This window comes from Melozone crissalis, unplaced genomic scaffold (assembly GCF_028551555.1).
Source record: "Melozone crissalis strain CALT ecotype California unplaced genomic scaffold, PUWL_Pcris_2 ptg000013l_1, whole genome shotgun sequence".
Taxonomy (NCBI): domain Eukaryota; kingdom Metazoa; phylum Chordata; class Aves; order Passeriformes; family Passerellidae; genus Melozone; species Melozone crissalis.
In genome coordinates this window covers 3,076,289-3,094,915 of record NW_026535791.1, presented here as the reverse complement: position 1 = coordinate 3,094,915, position 18,627 = coordinate 3,076,289, and the positions used below count along the sequence as shown (strand labels likewise).

Genomic DNA, 18,627 nt, shown 5'->3' with positions numbered 1-18,627 from the left:
TTGTTTCAGTGTGGAACATTGTGTTTCTAGAACTTAGCATTATACCAGTTCCAGTTCCACATCTGGCATTTTCGGAACCAGAGCTGTGCCGAATCATACAAATAAAGTTTTTGCCTTAGTGTGTGAGCAGTGCAATTACTGCAATTCAAAAACTGAATGTTCAAGAGTTTTAAAAGAAAATGTATGGAAGAATTGTCATCTATTGAATTGCTGGTTTAAAGGTGAAAATTGTCAACTTGGCAGCAGGGATGGCTTTACTTCTAACATTATTTTAGGTTATGTGTCAGTTTATTATTGCCATGTTATACTTTGTGTCGTTTTTGTAATACCACTTAATGCATGTTTGACATTTTTCTTGCATCACACTTGTGTAGTTTCATGTATTATTCACACTGATTAATACAACTGTCTATAGGTGGGGGGTACGAGAGCATTTGTTTAGTATTATGTAACTTGTTTAGGAGGGTTTTTCATTGATAAGCTTGTTTTCTGTCTTGTGTTTACTCTGGATGTTCTGAGCACAATACACTTTTTCTGCTTTATGTGGGGAAAAAGCAACAAGTAATGAAAAAGTGGTTATTAGGAAAGTAAATGGAAGTTCTGGATGCTTCTTATTGTTTCTAAAATGACAGCTGACTCAGGAGAATAAAATCACTTGGTATACTTTCTGCATGACTGTTCTAGACTTTTCCCTTCTTACAGCACACTTAAGGATCATTATTCAAGGTTGCAAACAAAACTTTTAATTTCTGTCTGATTTTAATCCTAACTGTGTTTACAAGACAGTAAATTAAATGCAAATGTCTCAATGTTTGCTCTGAAAAGTGCTCTTAACTCCTGAAATTGTATTAAACATAAGGAAAAATAATTTGAGTTTCATAATTTTAAAATACTGAATTAGCCAGTCCTCTGGGAGTGCACTGGGGGTGGAGGAAGCACAGATTTGTGGAGAAATCATACTCTTGTTTTCAGTTGGGTTGTGTTCCTGGGCGTGCATTTTTTTACTCTTTACATTGGGTCCATTTGTTACAAAGATTTAAAAAGAAATATAATTTATCATATTTCATCCAGTTGTAAGTTCATTGCTACATTGTAAAAATCAGAATTGGTTCGTTTAGGCACATTTACTTTACTGGAGATTATGGCATGTAGTATAAATATCAGAAATGGGGTAATTCAAGTGTTGGTAGTTACTGGTGATATGTTGTTGTGACTTTAAGCGTGGTTGGATAAAAGCTGATATATCTTGAGCATAACAATGTCTTAAAACTCAGTGCTCAGAACCTTGATGCTGAATTTGCATTTCTGCTTTATTGCTGTGATAATAACAAAATACTCACAGGTTTGAAAGTTTACATCTAGATATATGGAGGAGAGTAAAGGATTGATTATTGTAGGTTGCTTGGTTTTGAGGTCTTGTGTGGGAAAACTGATATTGTAGAATCTTTTCTATATGATTGCTTAAAAATCTATTTTTTTTTTAAACTGTCTTGTATATTTAAAACTGTCCAGTGTGAAGGAAGCCAAATGATGTGTCTTTAAAGAATGTGGGAAGGCAATTTCACTAGAGGTCTTACTTGAGCTCTAAATCATTTACTGGTTTGACACTGAGGACATGGTGTCTTAACTCTAACCTTACACTACAATTATATTGAAAAATTGCGCAAACTTCTGCCAAGCTTTAGAAGTGATGTGAGGATGTAAGGTGACATACTGACTGTAGAATTGGGCCAAATTATTGATATTTGATGCTTGTCACGGGCCTGCTCTGGTTATCCTAATCCATTCCTTTTAGGATTTTGTTTTCTTTTCTGTACTCTAGGTTTTCTTTTGTTTAAAAGGCTTTATGTTTTCCTGGTAATGTGGAAGATATGAGCTGTATGAAATTTTATTTGGGGGTTCTAACACTAAACTCGATGGAAATGGTTTAAAGCAAGGGAAAGATGTCAGATGCACAGTAAAAACCAGTTCTGACTATGATTTGACAAGTTGTTACATACCTCTTCATATGCGTTTTGTTAGTATATATCATGTATGTTTTCTTAACCCATTGTGCCTTTAAAAAGGATTTATGTCTCTTTCTAAGGGGGGCAAAAAATTTTGTTCTGGATTAATTTCATTTCATTGTTTCTCTTTTGTGTAATTATGCAATAATGAAGTGACAGAGAGTACACGAGAACTTAATAGATAGTTACTCTTCCTGAACTCAAAGATGTGTGCAAATACTAATACAGAAAAGTATAATTAGATAAGTGCTCTTCTTGGATTTATGGATGGGGGAGATACTATTGTGGAAGAGCAGGAAAACGTGGCTTTATCTCAACTTTCACTTTGCAGCTTTTAATAATTTAGTAACTACCATAGAATTAAAGACCCCAAGTACAACTCTTATAAACTTCATCTAAAATTCTTAAGTGTTGTTTCAGAGTTCTGCTATAAATAAAACTAATTCAGTGTAAACATTCAAATAAAATACATGCTTTAATGGAAAAAGTAATTGTGAAAGCCTGTGTTTTATTAAGGTAAGAAGAGTAATGTTATTGGGGAGTTAGGTGTATTTTCTCATATCTTCACTTTTTGACTACACAACCTTAAAGGAATAGAGGTGAAATTAATGACATGCAGGAAAAGGCTAAATATACAGGACAAAATTTCCTGGGAAAGGACTGAAGTTCAAATATGTGTAACTTAAATACCAGTGCTTCCAGTAGAGGACTTCTGCCTTAAGTTCAGAAAGCTTCTGCTTAGAAACAGGTGCTGCCAAATCTAGTCCTGCTCTTACAGCAGGAAAATGTCATCTTTGCCTTGATTGTGACAAACCAAGAATAGGATTATCAGGATTTAAATTTATGAGGAACCTAGTTATCTTGCCACAGTGATAAATTTGAATAGCTGAAGAGTCAGCATCTTAGGTAAGTTTGCTGAGTTGGTATATGTACAGCTGCATGATTGTCACAGCCTTCCCAGAACTTGGAATATAGTAGTGCCTTTGGTTGTTTCAGCAGTTGCTTCATGTGCCTGAGTTAATGAAGTTTACTTATGGCCTCTCAGATGCTTTTCAAAGTCATTTTTCTGCTTAGCAAATTCTCTCAGGTAGTGACAGCCACTGCAGTTGTGGATTGAGAGTGGTGCCGTCATGGGGTGCTTAAATCAGCATGTGCTCCTATCAGCTGCAGTCAGCTTAGTTTGTACCTGTTCAGTCATTACAGTGCACTTCCAAATATTACTTTTCATTAATGAAAGTTGTGTTCTCAATGAGGTATTGATCTGAGCAAGTTTGAGTAGAGGCTTAAGAAAATAGAGAAAATACAAACTAGTTACACTTGTACTGTCAATGAGACAAATTCCTTTAATAATTCCAGGTGTGTTACGGAAAATTAATCTCTTGGATGGTTCTAATTCCCTAAGTTTGTAATAAAGGTACTTGGATTTTGTTCTACCTCCGTTTTCTGAGGCTCATCTTTAAACTGTTAGGACATCTGCATTTATTTTAGTTTTCACACTTGATGTAAACTAGAGTCCTTCAGACTTTATGCATAAATATACCCTGTCAGGGCATACTCATCAGTCAGGTGCTGATCAGATGCAAGATTTTGTGGAGTCCAGAATGAAAGTAAGTGTAAAAGTTGTTAAATAAGATGAAAGTAAGTTATGAGAAGACCAGAACAAGATTGAGCAGAATAGGAGAGCAAACTGCTTTGAAGGTGGTCTGTAAAATGTAGTGCAAAAGAATCTGATAACAAGTACATGTTCTGTTAATCTTTCAAAGAAACGAATGCATCAGGATGCAGAACTTCAGTATGAAATGCAGACTTTTTTGGAGAAGCTGCTGCTTGCTTAAGCGGAGTTTCTTTTTCAAGATGTTGCAAGTAATGTTTATAGTGTATTAGAATGGATGTTTTTTACTTGTGTACATCAAAAGTCACAGATAACTGAAGTAACAGCTTTTATGTTTTTGTCTGTGTGTGTAACCATTTTCTCATTAATGTGTTGATACTTACAAACTTGCCAACCAAGATAATTTTGATAGCTTGTTTGTAAATTAGTATTTTTAATGTGAGAATTATAGTGCAAGCTTACATCTTGAAATCTGAATGAGCTATGATGAAAAACAGTACCAGCAATCAGTCTCTTTGATTAAAAATATTTAGTTTTGAATATGATGCCAAGTTACTGCCTTTGTATATAAGATGATATCAAAAGGGAGTTCCTCACTTCTCACACTGTGGTCTTGGCCTAGTCTTGTGCAGAGGAGTGTCATCACTGAGGCCTTTACTTTGCTCTCAGAGAAAATGGTAGCCAACTGGAGCGACTTTATGGGGGGTATATGGTGGAATGGTTAATAGTATTCCTAACACTCACTAAGATACCTCATCTGTTATTCAGACTTGAAATTATTTCTAATATAGTGCTTTTCAGTCCTCTGCCGCAAGTTAGTAGGTGTTCAGTTTGCTGTATGTATGATGGCTGAGCTTAAAGCTTTTAAAAATGTTTGATATTAACTTAGAAAGCTATTTCACTTTGGGTAGGAAGAATAGCTTTTATCTTGCAGGTAGTAGTGACTTCTACTAAAGTAAGGAATGCTGTACATAGAATTTACAGCATTCTATGGTACTATAAAGCTGAAATAAATCCTGGTAGTGCAGCATCAGGAATATGTCCAGTTGTGCAAGGAAAGGACAAAGAGCCAAGTTTGAGTCTCAGCTTGCCAGACAGAGAGTAGCAAATAGAGAAATGGCTTCTTTATTCAACATTGCTTTGGGAGTTTTTTCAGGAACAGGTAAGTCTATGTCAGTATACCAATATGGGGTAGAACATTTGCAGGATACCCTGCAGTTTATTAATGCTGTTTGTTGTCTTTGTCTTGAAATACAGATTCCATTTCCTGTATTTCAAATCTAATGTAAGGTTTTTCTGTTTTCTACCAATTATGATTTTATTATGGTGGAAGCCAGAAGTTGATATTCTGCATTTCTTATAGAGTAATCTGTGATGGAAGTTGTCACCCAATAGAGTTAGTACAGGAGGGAAATTACTTAATTGCATAAAGAATCACAAATCTTTTGATGGGACCAGAAGAAATGGGTACACACAGAAACACAGGGGATTACTTCTGAGCATCCGGAAACATTTTTACTGTGAGGGGTGACCAAGCACTGGCACAGGCTGCCCAGAGAGGTTGTGGAGTCTCCATTCTTGGAGATGCCACAAGCCATCTGGATGTGGTCCTGGACATTGGCTCTAGGTGGCCCTGCCTGAGCCGAGGAGTTGGACCAGATGATCTCTAGAGATCCCTTCTGACATTAACAAGTTCATGATTCTGTCATCTAAGCAAAACTTTGAATTCATTAAACTTTATGCAAATTAATTAACAGTTAAACCCTATTACATGCTTAGGTATTTGAATCCTTCCTTACTAGGTTTCATTTCAATGTAGTTGAATGTATTGGGTAGTATTGTTAAATTTTACATTTTCAAATGAAGCATGTCAAAGATGAAAGCTCTTGGAGTGAATGAGTTGATGTTAATAAAGACTGTGTGACCACATCTTGCCCTGCCCTTCCCCCAGCACAGTCTTACAGCTTCAGAGATTTTAGCCCCACAAAGATAAACAGTTCTGCTGTCATTATTTTGGAAGAGGAGGTTAGGACACTGGCCTAACTTGGCACCTGCTGCAAAAATGACAGGTAAGGAGCCTTACAGGAGGAATGGGGAGCATTGTGTGAAGTTCTGTAAAGCAGAATTGCAAACGCAGAAGCTATGCATTAGTGAATTTCACAATTCCTTAGGAATACTGTTGTTGGTTTTTTTTTTTTTTAATTAGAGAAAATTGGACTATGCACAGTGTAAGAAGTTTTATGTGAAACTAGATTCCCTCTTAGGTTTTGGAAGATAGAAAACATCCTCAAACTAGTGAGGTCATCACTACTATATATCAGAATTATTCTATAATACAAAGCTTATGCTGGTTTTCTGTAGTCTTAAAACTAAGATATGAGAAAATTGTCTCTTAGGCTTTGCATATGCACATTTTTGCTACTTTAAAACAATTTTAAATATTTTTGAAATAAAAAATTAGTCTTAATAGAAGTATGCCTAATTAAACATCCCTAAAATCTTAGTGGTTCTCTTAACTCCTTGCATAAGTTTATATTTGTTTGCATTGTGTGTAGCACAATGGTATCCTGACTTCTGTTAAAGCAATAGACCTGTACTGAGATCCTACTTAACTCTGTGCTGGCTGTGCTGGTTTAATGATATCTTGTTTACAGCAGACTTTTCTAAATCTATGTCTGTGATAGGTGACCTCAGAGTTTCCAGAACCTGGCAGAACTATCTTGTGAAATTTTAACTCTAGCTTCCAGTGCAGCATTATCAGATGCTTTTCATCTGTCAGCTTTCTTAAGTTTTCTTTGTGAAGTCATGTCTATGCATCATTATTTCTAGGTGAAAGAGATGATGAGGGTTAAAGGTTATTCTCTTGTTCCTTCAGCAGTTTTGGACTTCTTAGCTGTTCATGATAAAGTATCACAAAATGCTCAGAACTTCACATCTCTGTAACCTGTCATATGAATTCTGAATGGAGAAAATAACACCATTACTTGGACATTTTTCCAAGATGCTCAGCATGAACACAATCATTGAAAGTAAAAATCTAAATATTGAAAGATATTTTTGCTGCTTCAATGACAACATTTGTAAAATGGGTAATTATGAAAATCAGTGATGAGCCAGCTATTCTGGTGGTGCAGGTTCCTCAACTTGAAATGGGAGTGTCATAGAGGGGAGGGGGCTGTATTTAAAAATACAGGATTTAGTTGCTGTTTCACACAGGATTGTCTTAATGACTTGGACTACTGTCTCACAATGCATAACATTTTGCAAAAAATATAATGTGTGTATATATATATATATAAAACCCACTTGATGCTATTGTGTCTTGCACCTAGGAATGTAATGACTTGCAACTGAGCAATTTTATTGATTTTATGAAGTGCTTACAAATTTTAGGATCTTTGAATTCAGACCTTGCTGAAGCTGTACAGATGAAAACTTTTGTGTCTTCTTTTTAAATGCTTTCAGACATGCTCATCATTCCCTAAATACTGAAGAAATCATCTAATTTCTATATGGTGAAGATCTGCAATCCAAGCAAAACAGAAACTAATGTCCCTTGATCGCAGATTGTCACTGGCATGTGTTCATTGCCTGGCCACTAGTAACTGCCACCATTTGTTCTTTTTTGAAATCTGATCCCAGAGGAGGAATATTACTGCATTCACATTCCTCATTCTGTGTAAGATGCTAACTTCAGGTACCCTGCTCCTTGTAACTTTAAAGTTGTGAAATGGATGTAAAATATTTTTAACGATCCTGCAAAGGAAATTGAATGCCTTGTTGGCTTAGCTCAAGTAGTATTTCCCTTTTGTTTCTAGGAACTTAATTCTTCCTTTGAGTTTTAATTTGGAATTTTTTTCCCCTTAAATGCTTGCTTGCTTCTACTTCTCTGCAAGTACTTAATATGCACTTATTAAGAGAATTTGACAAATACAAGATTTGGAAAAAATATGTTGCAGTTTGTCTCCTATAATCCCTGGCAGCTATGCAGTGATGCCAGGTAACAATTGCTTTTCGTCTCTAATGGTTTTATTGTCCTCAGCAGGGACTAGTCATAATTAAGATGAGCAGGTTTGGCCAGACTAAAGTTAAAACTAAGAGAAGAATGGGGAGGATAAGATTGCCTGACCATTTAAGAATGTCTAGCACTGTATCTTCTGTTAGTATGTCAGCAGCCAACATTGTTATCTGTTACCTTTTGATAGGTAAGCCTGAACAAATGCAAACATGAACACAGCTCTGCGGATCACCTTGGGTTCCCTTTGGAAACCCCAAATAAGTGGCCACAAGGGATTGTGTGTTTTCCTGAGAACACCTCGGCTTTGGAGTTCTTCTTTCTTTGTGCTGGATAGTGGTTCTGCTACTCTCAAAGTCATACCTGTGCCTGCTGGTGCAAAATGCCATATGGTCACTTCAGTGGAAGTCAAAATTTACCTGTGCTGCTGTTGTGTGTTGCTAGGTAATTTTTAAAGTAGACCTAAAATAAAGGGGAAACTTAGGGGAGTTTTATTACTCTTACTTAAAGTAGCCATCAAAAAGCCTATTAACTCAAAAAAATGGAAACAAAAAAAAACCTGGAATGGAAACCACAAAACCTGTTCTGTCAGTCAGTCTGGTGAAGCTGCCGTGCATCTGTGTGCAAGGTACATGTGCAGTGTCCTTCAGTGTTGGAGTTTCACAGCTGTTCCTGCTCCGAGTTGGCGCCGGCAGCCTGGAGCTTGTCCCACACAGCCGGTCTGTGCTGCAGATATCCCGCATTACTTGAGATAGCGGCACTTAGGAGTTGGTTTTCAATTTTCCTTTGTAACTGCACAATATATGCACAATATCAGTCCGTTTGTATGTGTGATGCCTCTCTCCTCTCCAGAACAGGCATGTTTATCATGTGTAAGCCTTTTAGACTAGGTCAGATTCATTTTGCTTACCATACCCACCACACCCACTTTGAGCTTTAATTTAAAGAAGAACTTTATCATATGGATGAAAATTCAGTCTCTTTGAAAACAACTTTCGCTTGTGTTCCAGCTCACTCTTAGAAATCACATTTTTCATCACTGGCTGCTTGGATGCATTCAGCTCTAGCAAAGTAAATACTACTAATCATAAACAGAGTTTATATAGGGTAGAGAGGTTGGAATGATCTTAGAAGAGGGAGAATTGTGAATAAATTGTGCAGAGGCACATTCCTAGTAGAAACTATAGACAATTTAACACTTCCTAGCTGTCTTACTGGGTTTTAGAGCCTGTAATCAAAAATGGGTGATAATTATTTGGCTACAGCTTTGTCACTAATATCTACTAGTTGCCAAGAATATGGCACACTGCTTTCTCTTCAGTAAATCTGGGTGGCCAAGAAAGAGAAAGTAGTATTCACTGTCAGTTACAGAAACTGGAGAGGCTGTGTTAGGCCTTGATGCTTTAGCTTTCTTGATGGGGGGTGGGGAGGAAAGGGAGAAAGTAATTATTGGGGTTTTTTAATAATAAAATACAGACTGAAAACTGTGCAGTTTGTTATTTTAGCCGTCCTGTTAGATGGGTACATACCTATCAATAGCTACATTAATTGCACCATGTGGAGGTGATGTCTCAGGGCACTAACACTTCTCCAGATGACAGTTCCAGCCAACTCCCTATGACTGGCAGTTCATCACTACAGCTATTACTGCATTTGACTTGCTAAATGATTGTAGAATCAACACAGTTAGGAAGGGTTAGTGGGCTGTGCTCTTTCATTTGTGCTTTAGGAAGAAAGTGTCTATCTTGCTGAATGTCTGGTACAGAATAGATAACTTTGTAAATCTGATAGATAGCAAGTTTCACCATGGTGTGAGAGGGGAGATAAAAAGGAACCAAATGGGAGAATTGATTTAATAGGGCTCAGACATTAATCATGCCAACTTTAAAATGGTATTTATTCTGAGCTGCACATCTCAGCCTGTTTTCAGCTGTGTCTGATAAGGTAAATGTTAACTTTATTGTAAACATTTGTGGTTGTATGTTGTAATTTGCACATATGTCACTTCTTGAATTGGTTTTTGGGACTGTTCCTAAAGTGAAGCTAGCCTGGAAGGTGTAACCTGTGTGTGGCTTTCCAAAGGAATTCTGTCTGTAATAAATGCTTTGCAGAGTGTGCTAACTTTTATGATCATCAAAACAGGACCTCAAGATGTTGGAAAATCAATTTAACAAGTTTTTACTTGGGAGTATGGGGAGTTCTTCACCCTTTGTGCTGTTGTGATGAGGACCTTTCCAGGCAGTCTTCTCTGTACACATTTCCTTGGGGCTCTCAGGCTCTGCAAACATGTTTCTGTGCCTGAGTAAGGGATTATGCTAAGCCTGTCAAACATTGCACTGCTCACATCTTACTTTAAGTCTGAGACACTTAGGGAGAAGAGGTGATTTTAATTCTGGGAGGAGGGAATGTGTCTACAGGTGAGAGCTGTTTCGAAGCCTGAATGGCTTGGGGCATGGAGCTGTTGAATTTTAGACATTTTGGATAGTTGATTTGCATGCGTAGTCTGAGAAGACACTGTGCAAGGTGGATACCATTTACTGCAAATACAAACCAATCGATTGCAGAAGTTGTAAAATTACAGAAGTCCTAAACTTTTGCATCAATTTCTAATGTTTGCAGTATTAAACTGTATTTTAAGAATGATACTTGTATGCAGTTCTGTTGTGAAATGGTTTTTTACTCCAGCTCAGTTCAGGTACATCATTTTGATAGATAACTTTGCCCCCCGTTAATAATGTCTGTACAACAACATGCTGCAGAAAGAGGAGACTGCAGTGAGAGCTGTTAGTTCTCAAGTGTCACTAATGACTCAGTGTTGTGTGCAGGGATCCTAATCATTTTAGTGGCACTAATATTAGAAGGATGAAATGCCACTTTCGCCATGCGCCTTGGCAGGCTTAGAATGTCTAGACTGTCTAGTGTCACATGAAATACATATGTTTTAGAAAACCTCCAAAGGGAAATGACTTGGGGCTCTTTGGATAAGAACTGCAGTTAATCTACTCCAAGCAGAAATATGAAAATCTAGGAACAGCTGTTGAACTGCTGAGGTAGTAAAAATTTAAATAAAATCTGTGGAGAAACAACTAAGTGGTAAGAACGGGTAGAGAATAAATTGATTTTTTTCTGGTAATGGGAAGTTTTATTATGGTTTATTACTCCATATATTATGGGTTTCTGAAAAGAGAAGCTACTGCGTTTTCCCTTTTGCTTGAAATGTCAGTTATTTACTGTCTCTTTATTTTTTTAGGTTACTATTAAAATCTTAAAAATGCAGATGAAGACTGGCTTGTGCAGAATCCTTCTGGTATCTTATGCAGACAAAAGAGAATCCTAAACTAGGTTTTAGTACAAGGTACGTATTAAGGTATATGGCTTTATCCAGCAGTTACTGAAATCAGTCCCCCACTTTTTGTTCAGATTTGTGATTTGATGTAGTTGTTCTTCTACACTTCAAGTAATACTTGATTTCAGATAATGTAATTCCTGGCCTAATTCCTGGCATAATTCCTGCCATGTGTTATGTTTTTAAAGGACTTCAAGCCTATGCACACAGCCTCTAGGAGTCAGCTCAAGCTCTGGCCAGCCATCCAAACCCCACAGTGCCACATTAATATGACACCATGTCTGAGCTGCTGGATGTTACTGATACATTGCGCTCAGACTCCTGATTGTTTGTACAACCAACACAGTAGTTACTGATTCTGAACAGTCTTTGGCATTAATCAGAGGGCTCTGGTCTGGAAGGTGGTGTCCATGCACTCTGGGAGCATGGGGCACAGTTTGATTTGTGTGCACACAGGTGTGTAGTGCCATCTGCCCTGACTTTGGACAGCATTTCAATGATGCTGACAGATAGCAAGGTTTTAAAGGGAGTTCTGTGTGGCTAAGTTCAATAGTTCTGGTAGCTCCAAAATTCCAAAATACCAGTTATTTTTATGAAGTAAAAGTAAATTTAAACACTAGTGGGATTTGACCAAGATTCTGCAAGTTCTAGTGGTAAAGCAAGAGAAACTTGTGTTAATTCTTCTGTGTTTGTTTGGCTTGGCAAAAGGACTCAGAGCTGTCTCTGTAGTTGTGTTAACAGTAAATAAGAGAACTGGGAATATAAAGGACCAGAACAATTTATCTGTTTTGTAATCACATGTAATAGGTGTCTCTGACCATGGAAGGGGTTCAGACCAGCTGATCATCTCTCTCCATATGCTGGCAACTTTCTTTGTAAAGCAGGATGCCATTTGGATGCCTCTGTGGCCAGGTTGCACTCTTTGCTCAGGGTGGTTCTTGGACCTGGTGTTCACCAGGGCCACCATGTCCTTACCTGCAAAGGGGCACTCCAGCCAGCTGGCCTCCAGCCTGTCGTGGTGTCTGGGATTATTTCTCCCCAGGAGCAGGATTTGGCATTGGCATTTCCTTCTGTTGAATTCCATGAGATCCTGTAAGCCCATTTCTCTAGCCTCTCAAGGGATAACTGGATGGTGGCATGACACTATGGCCTTAGCAGAACCTCCTCTCAGCTTTGTCACCTGCAGACTTCTGAGGACATGTTGTCCCATCAACCAGGGCAGAAATGAACATCCTGAAAAGGACTGGCCTCAGTGCAGGGATACTCTGCTATTCACTCATGTCCAAGAGGACTTCATGTCACCAACAGCCTTCTAAGCCCATCTCTTCAGCCAGTTTTTAGTCCACCTCATGGTCCACTGAGCCTATCAGTAGTCTGGCAGTATCATGACAGGATCAAAATGCTAGTTGGAGATACTATGGCAAAAGATTTCCTAAGCCAAGGCAGATAATACCCACTGCTCTCCCCGTGTCCACTGAACTGGTCACGTCACCAGAGAGGCGCTCCAGTTGGGATCCTGAAGAATTTGCAAATGACCTTGTTGTAAATCCATGCTGACTGCTCCAACTTACCTTCTTGGTCTGCAAATGTTTTTTTGGAGTAGTTGTTCCATCACCTTCCGAGGGCCTGTAGTTCCCTGAATTCTCTTTCCTGCCATTCTTGAAGACTAGAGTGACTTTTGCTTTCCTCTGATCCTTGCACACCTCTCCCAGTTGCCACACTTTGTCAGCAATGCAGGGTGGCCTTGCAAGACCAGCAGCCAGCTCCTTCAGCACTCATGGGAGCACCCTAGCAAGCTCAGCGCGTGTGACTTGTCCAGTTTGTGTTCTCTAAGCTGGAACCTGTTCTGGGAAGGGCACTGACAAGATGGGAAAGTTGTTGCACACCTTTTTGTGGTTCTGCTTTTGCCCTTTACTTTACATTGTTTTCTAGTTGTAGTAAAATCACAGTAGAAGAATTATCACACAACAACTGGCAATATAAACCAGACTACTGAAATAAGCAACCTACAAGCATTTACTCACAAAATCTAAAAAAGACAAGCAGCTAAACCTCTTTGTCAGAAAAGTAGAAATAAAACAGAAAATGGCTGCATATTTTTTCAGAGTTTGATTCAAAGTTTTTGGTTTTTTTTTTTATCCAGAGGACATTTTGTCTTGACCATGCAGCCATTGGAATTCAGTCTTGTTTGTCACTACATATGAGAGTGCTGCTGTGCACAAGAGCCATTTGGGAACCTCAGTGTTTGGCAGGTTTCCCAGGCATCTCAGAATTTTTCTGTCAGCTTACAGTTTCCTTCCTGTGAAGGAAAAAAAGGGTGGTCAAGGTTCCTTGGAGATACAAGTGTTCCTTTTACTGGCTAAATAACAACTCCTTGTCTCAATGAAGTGATAAGAACCTTTCTTCCTCTTCCCCCATTCCTCACATGTATGGAGGCTTCAGATTGCAGTGTGAACCTGGCTGACCAAGTATAATGGCCCAATGAATTTAAGTATTGTGCCAGGCTGCCTGCTCCTGGGCTTCCTGAACAGAGGGAGCTCCAGCTGCCTCGGTGGGGGCAGGGCTGTCTGAAAAACTGCTGGCATTGCTCAGCTCTTTATCCAACTGTATTTGCTGTAGGGGGATAGAATATAAGAAAATAAAGATAGTGTAGAAAGTAATCTTACCCCCAAGGAGTTGCAGCTGGGCCACTTATCAAAGACTAGGAACAGGCCTGAATTTAATATGCCACAGGTGTAAGCATTGAGAAGAGTGCTATAAAAGAGTGGGGTGGCTGGTTGAGGAGGGAATTGGGGTCAGTTGGCTGCTTTGTGAAGAAGAAAGAGTCAGTGCTCTGAGGAGCTGCCCACGAGAAACACCAAGAAGGTATAAAATGTTTGTGATAAGGAGACAATAGTATGGAACCCCTGCAATAAGATGAAAACATTTGCTGTTGTGTTGCTCTGTTATTTGCCATTTGAGTCTTAAGTGCTCTACTTTGATGACAAAAGCACACTGTCAATGAAGTTGTCATTGAAGTGTCTCTTGTAACGCCTCAGCCTGAATTGTACTTACTTCCTGGAAATGTTTGTCTCCATTGAATGCATTAGGTTTCAATGGAAGCCGCTGGTGGCTGCCCACCCTCAGAACTGAGGTTGTTACATTGTGATGATGTGCAAAATGCTGCTCTGCACCTTGGACAAGGACCATCAGGGTGAGAATATAATCGTGTTGTCACTTGTTAAAACTCATAATGGTACACTTTGTACTCAGTTTTCAGTTTGTTAGTACTATTTTTGTGCTTAATGCATGAATGTTTTTTTTTTCCTTGTATCTCTCAGTGCTCTTGGACAAACAAATAATGCTGTTATCTAATAAAATAGTAACTAAATCCATCACACCTGGCTGAAGGTAGGAGAAGGACAAACTGATCATTCTCAGTTAAGCTGTTTTCTCTCTGCTTGCAGACAGGCCAGACCTTTGAGACCTGAGGGAAAAGGGCTGTTTGAAATGACAAAAAAGAACACACACAGCTTGGAGGTGGTGTCCTCCACCAATACCTCAGCTTGAAAAAGACATAAGAATGTGAATACATCTGCTTGTGAGCTCCAAGTCCTCTTCCTACATGAGGAGACAAGTTACAGCTTTTGTGATGTTACTGTCTTCAGCCTCTGGCACAGAAGGTGATGCCAGTTCAGCATTTCATAGCAGAGCTGATGTTGGCCTGCTTTGATGTGTAACTGAGGTACTGATGCCCTTTTCATCTAGACTGCACTCCAGGCAGATTTCCTTTTTAGAAACAATAGTGTTAAGGGAAATGGGTGTAACTAAACTAAAAGGATTAAAGTTTGTATGTTCTACAAGAACAATAAGAGTAAATGATATATTAAATGACTGCTCCTTGGTTTAACTGATTGCTGTTGCACTTTAAAAAAGCCTTTTAAAAAGTAAGAAAATATTTTTGAGCCCTACAATATATGACAAAAAATAGGAAAGTGGTAGGGTTTAAAGAAAAAGCAGTAGTGTGGATTGTGTTTATATTGCAGTAGTTTAGAAGAATATGAAAGTATTAATTACCTAGAGAAAAATGGTATGAGGCAGTGACAGCTGAAAAGAACTGGAAGGAAATGCTAATCACAGGGGAGATTACAGCTGCAGTAAGTTGTCTGTGCTGTTGAGTAAGGAGTTATGCTACAAATGCCAGCTGTCTTAATGTAGCTCAATAAAAAAAAGAAAAAACATGAAGAATGAAAAATTAATTTTACGTGATGTGATTTGAACACTGGCCTGTAACATACCATGAGGGTTTTTTTAAAATTTCTATAGCTGTTGTAGAACTGTTTCAAATTAGTAACAGGATGTTTATTTTTTTATTTCCCGAAATCAGCAATGCAGTGGACATGAATTGAAGATTTGACTGGAACCTCACAGTTAAATCCTGCAGTGGGAACTGAAGTAAGCTGATGCAGTTGTAGATCTTGGTGGTGAAGAAGCTTTGCAGAGGCTGATGTGGGTCCCGAGGGACAACTGAAGATGAAGGTGTCCACCCCCATGCTGGGCTCCATTAGAAGATCATGGCTGAGCAGGGGCCAGAAGAGCAATCTCTCAGTTCAGCACTTCTGAGACTGCAGCTGAAACACTGTGCCCAGTTCTGGGCTCTTGAAGACAAGAAGATGGAAGCCATTGGGCAGTCAGAAGGCTGTGGAGCACAGGAGCCACAGGGGCAGGCAGCAGGGGTTCTTCCAGCTGGAGAGCAGGAGGTAGGGGTGGTTAAGAGATCCTGTTAATCTGGCTGCGTAAGAGAAGCACGTAGAGAAGATGGAGCCAGGCTCATGGCAGTGGTGCACAGTATGGTGGCAGCTTTGTTCCACTGTTTCAGTGCATGGCAGTGGTGCACCATGCTACTAATAAAAGCAGTACAAGGCAGTACCGTGTGGCTGTACTTACCTGGACTCCCTGCACTGTGGAACCATTGGGGGCTTCCTGGTAATCCTTTGGTTTCAGGAAGGGTGGATGCAGAGGACTTGGTCTGGAGGTTCACTTGTGGTTTTAGGGATCTTAACCATGCTATTCACTGAAAGAACTACTTTGATATTGACACAGCAGAGCTGACGGATCTATAAAGGTGAGGGAACACCCAAAGTTTTATATCTCCTGTGCAAGCATACAGGTCTCAAGCAATCTTGTAAAGCCTTTTTGAGAAAAACTGTCAGCACAATCTTTACAGGTGGGAGGGGCTGGGACAGCACCTTCCCCTCTCCCCCACTGGAAGGCTTATTCAGTGTAGGACATGCAGCTGCTCTAACAGGGCTTTCTTCCCAAATTCATCAAACTGTTCTTGGCTAGGGAAAGTCCATACAAGTAACAGCTACAGGGTGCAAGACTTCTCATCAGGAAGTGGGAGTCTGCACTACAGATTGAGATGTCACCACATGGGTAACCCTGTCCCCTCAAGCTCTGGTGGCCCATGCCCACACAGTTGCAGTGAATCCAGTTTTGGAACAGGCCCTCATCTCCCTGGGTGTGTAACAATGTCTTCAGTTCCCATTTGCATGGTTTGGGTTTCTGAGCAGCAGAGCTGTGCCTTCCCTTAAGAGCAAGAGGCACAGCAACAGAGGGAGACAATGGGAAGGTCTGACCCCTCTACTGTAACTGCAGCAGTGTGACCAGTAACTAACTGATCAGAGGAGTTCCTTACACTTCAGATCATGCAGGAACTATTACAGACATTCTGGAAAAAGATTCATTTCTAGTTACCATGCATGACTGGTTTGCTGTGGAAAAACAGGAGACCTGAAGTCAGAAAGAACCATCCTCTGTCTGTTCCTTCCTGCTGTCTGCTATACTTGAGGTATCTGAGCTTTGAGAAAGCCTTTTAAAGCTTAATTTTTCCTGCTACCTCAGTTCTGCTCAAATTTCTAGTGTGCGGTGTCTTTTTCGGGTGTTTTTTTCCAAACTTGTCTTTGTCCCTCACTCAAACATTTTAGCCATGTTCAGGAGGTGAAAAGTACACATCTTTCTTAAATTCAGACTGATGAAAACCCATTTTGTTTTTGCAAATGGGTGCAGAAAGCACAGAAGGCCTGTGACACGGTCAGCTGCATCACCCACCAACCTTCAGCACCGGTGAAAGAAGCCAGAACAGCACTACTGGTGCTGGAACAGTGAAGGTAAAAACCCTGAGCCTTCAGAACCATCTGCTACCTCTGCAGTTCATGGGAACTGCAGCTGCAGCCCTTGCTGGTGGCAGCAAGAAGAAACTGAGCAAGTACTTCACAGGTATTTCTCCACAGTGCCTAAATAATTGTTTTTTATTGTAGCTACTTTCTCTTCATCCTTTGTCCACCAAAACCTTTTTCAGCAATTGGGCAAAACCCATACAATAAAAACCGACAAAATCCAGCTTCAAACAGCTTTTCATCCACTTCTTATGCATCTTCAATAGGGATTCTGAATTTATACTGCCAACTAAAAGAGAAAGATGGCTGCAAAATATTCATCCCTAATAAAAGCATCATGAAACCCAGATTTTATTCCCATGTTCTGTAGAACTCCTCCCTCTCTCCCAAGTGCCTCAAGATAAAAAACAAAACAACTCCCCAAATCAACAGCCTCTGACAACCTACTTGCTCTATCAACTCTTGGAGCATTACTAGACATTTTTAGGTTAGACTGTACAACAGTTTCTAAATAGCATCTCTATCATTTGGACATTTGATCAAAACACCTTTTATCCCCGCCTGGAGCAGCTCCAGCATTTTCCCACTGGCAGGCACTGTACAGAGCTTGTGCCACACATACTGTGCTGCCACACGTCCTGCAGGAGTGACTGCGAGGGGCAGCCGTGCAGATGAAACCTGGCACTCCAGCATAAGGAAACACAAGTGTCCCCTTTCCTTATGCATCATCCAGGCTTATGCACAGGGACTACAATTTCAGCTACACAAAGTCCCAAGTGTTGGCAGTGACATACCTGATTCTCAGCCAGTGCTTTTCATGCATCTCAGGTGTTCACACTTAGCAAAGTGAGGTATCTAACATATTTCAGAGAGGTGGAGGTATAAAGTCTGTTCAAAACCCAAATTTGTTAAGATTTCATCAATACTGTGCAAAAACATAAGCAACTATTCTAAATCAAAACAGAAACGAGTATTTCTATGTCATGCTGCTGTTCTAGTTTTTTATAGCTTAATGTGACATTCCACAAAAATTGTGTCCTTCGTTACTCATTTGGCATCTCTTAAGTATGAAAGATGTAAAACTTTAAGAACCAAAAATTAAAAACTGGTTAACTGAAATTTATATTAAAAAATCACAGTTCTTAAAACGATACTTCATACAGCTGCACCATTTGGATGGTGAGCAGTCAAAATTATCAAGAATTTATGCACAAGTCTTGCTAATAATATAGGCACACAGTGGCATGTAAACTACACACGACAACTAGAACAGCAAAGGCACGATCTGGTTTGCTTTTTCCTACCTTTCAAGAAGTTGGTTAATTTACAAGGAAAGATATTCTATACTCCATGCAGAAGTATTACATTTATATTTTACAGCACAGGATCATTACAAAACTGCTGTCATCTGATAAAACGGGTCATTTAAATAAAATAATAATATAATAATAAGATAAAAAGATAGCAGCTTTTCGCACTGAGGAACTGAA

At 39.4% G+C, this 18,627-nt stretch overlaps 1 protein-coding gene across 2 annotated transcripts in view; it reads left to right on the top strand.

The window, feature by feature from the left end:
* PSPC1 (paraspeckle component 1) overlaps positions 1–16,845 on the top strand; it is a 59,249-nt gene extending 42,404 nt beyond the window's left edge. Inside the window, exons 7-9 of one of the 2 annotated variants that reach the window (XR_008482863.1) lie at positions 10,884–10,988; positions 14,069–14,172; positions 14,430–16,845. The gene's annotated coding sequence lies outside the window, so the exon portion shown is untranslated. Of the gene's footprint in view, positions 1–10,883; positions 10,989–14,068; positions 14,173–14,425 lie in introns of both variants that reach the window. The other variant, XR_008482862.1, reaches the window with a different exon arrangement.
* The last annotated feature ends 1,782 nt before the right edge of the window (positions 16,846–18,627 follow it).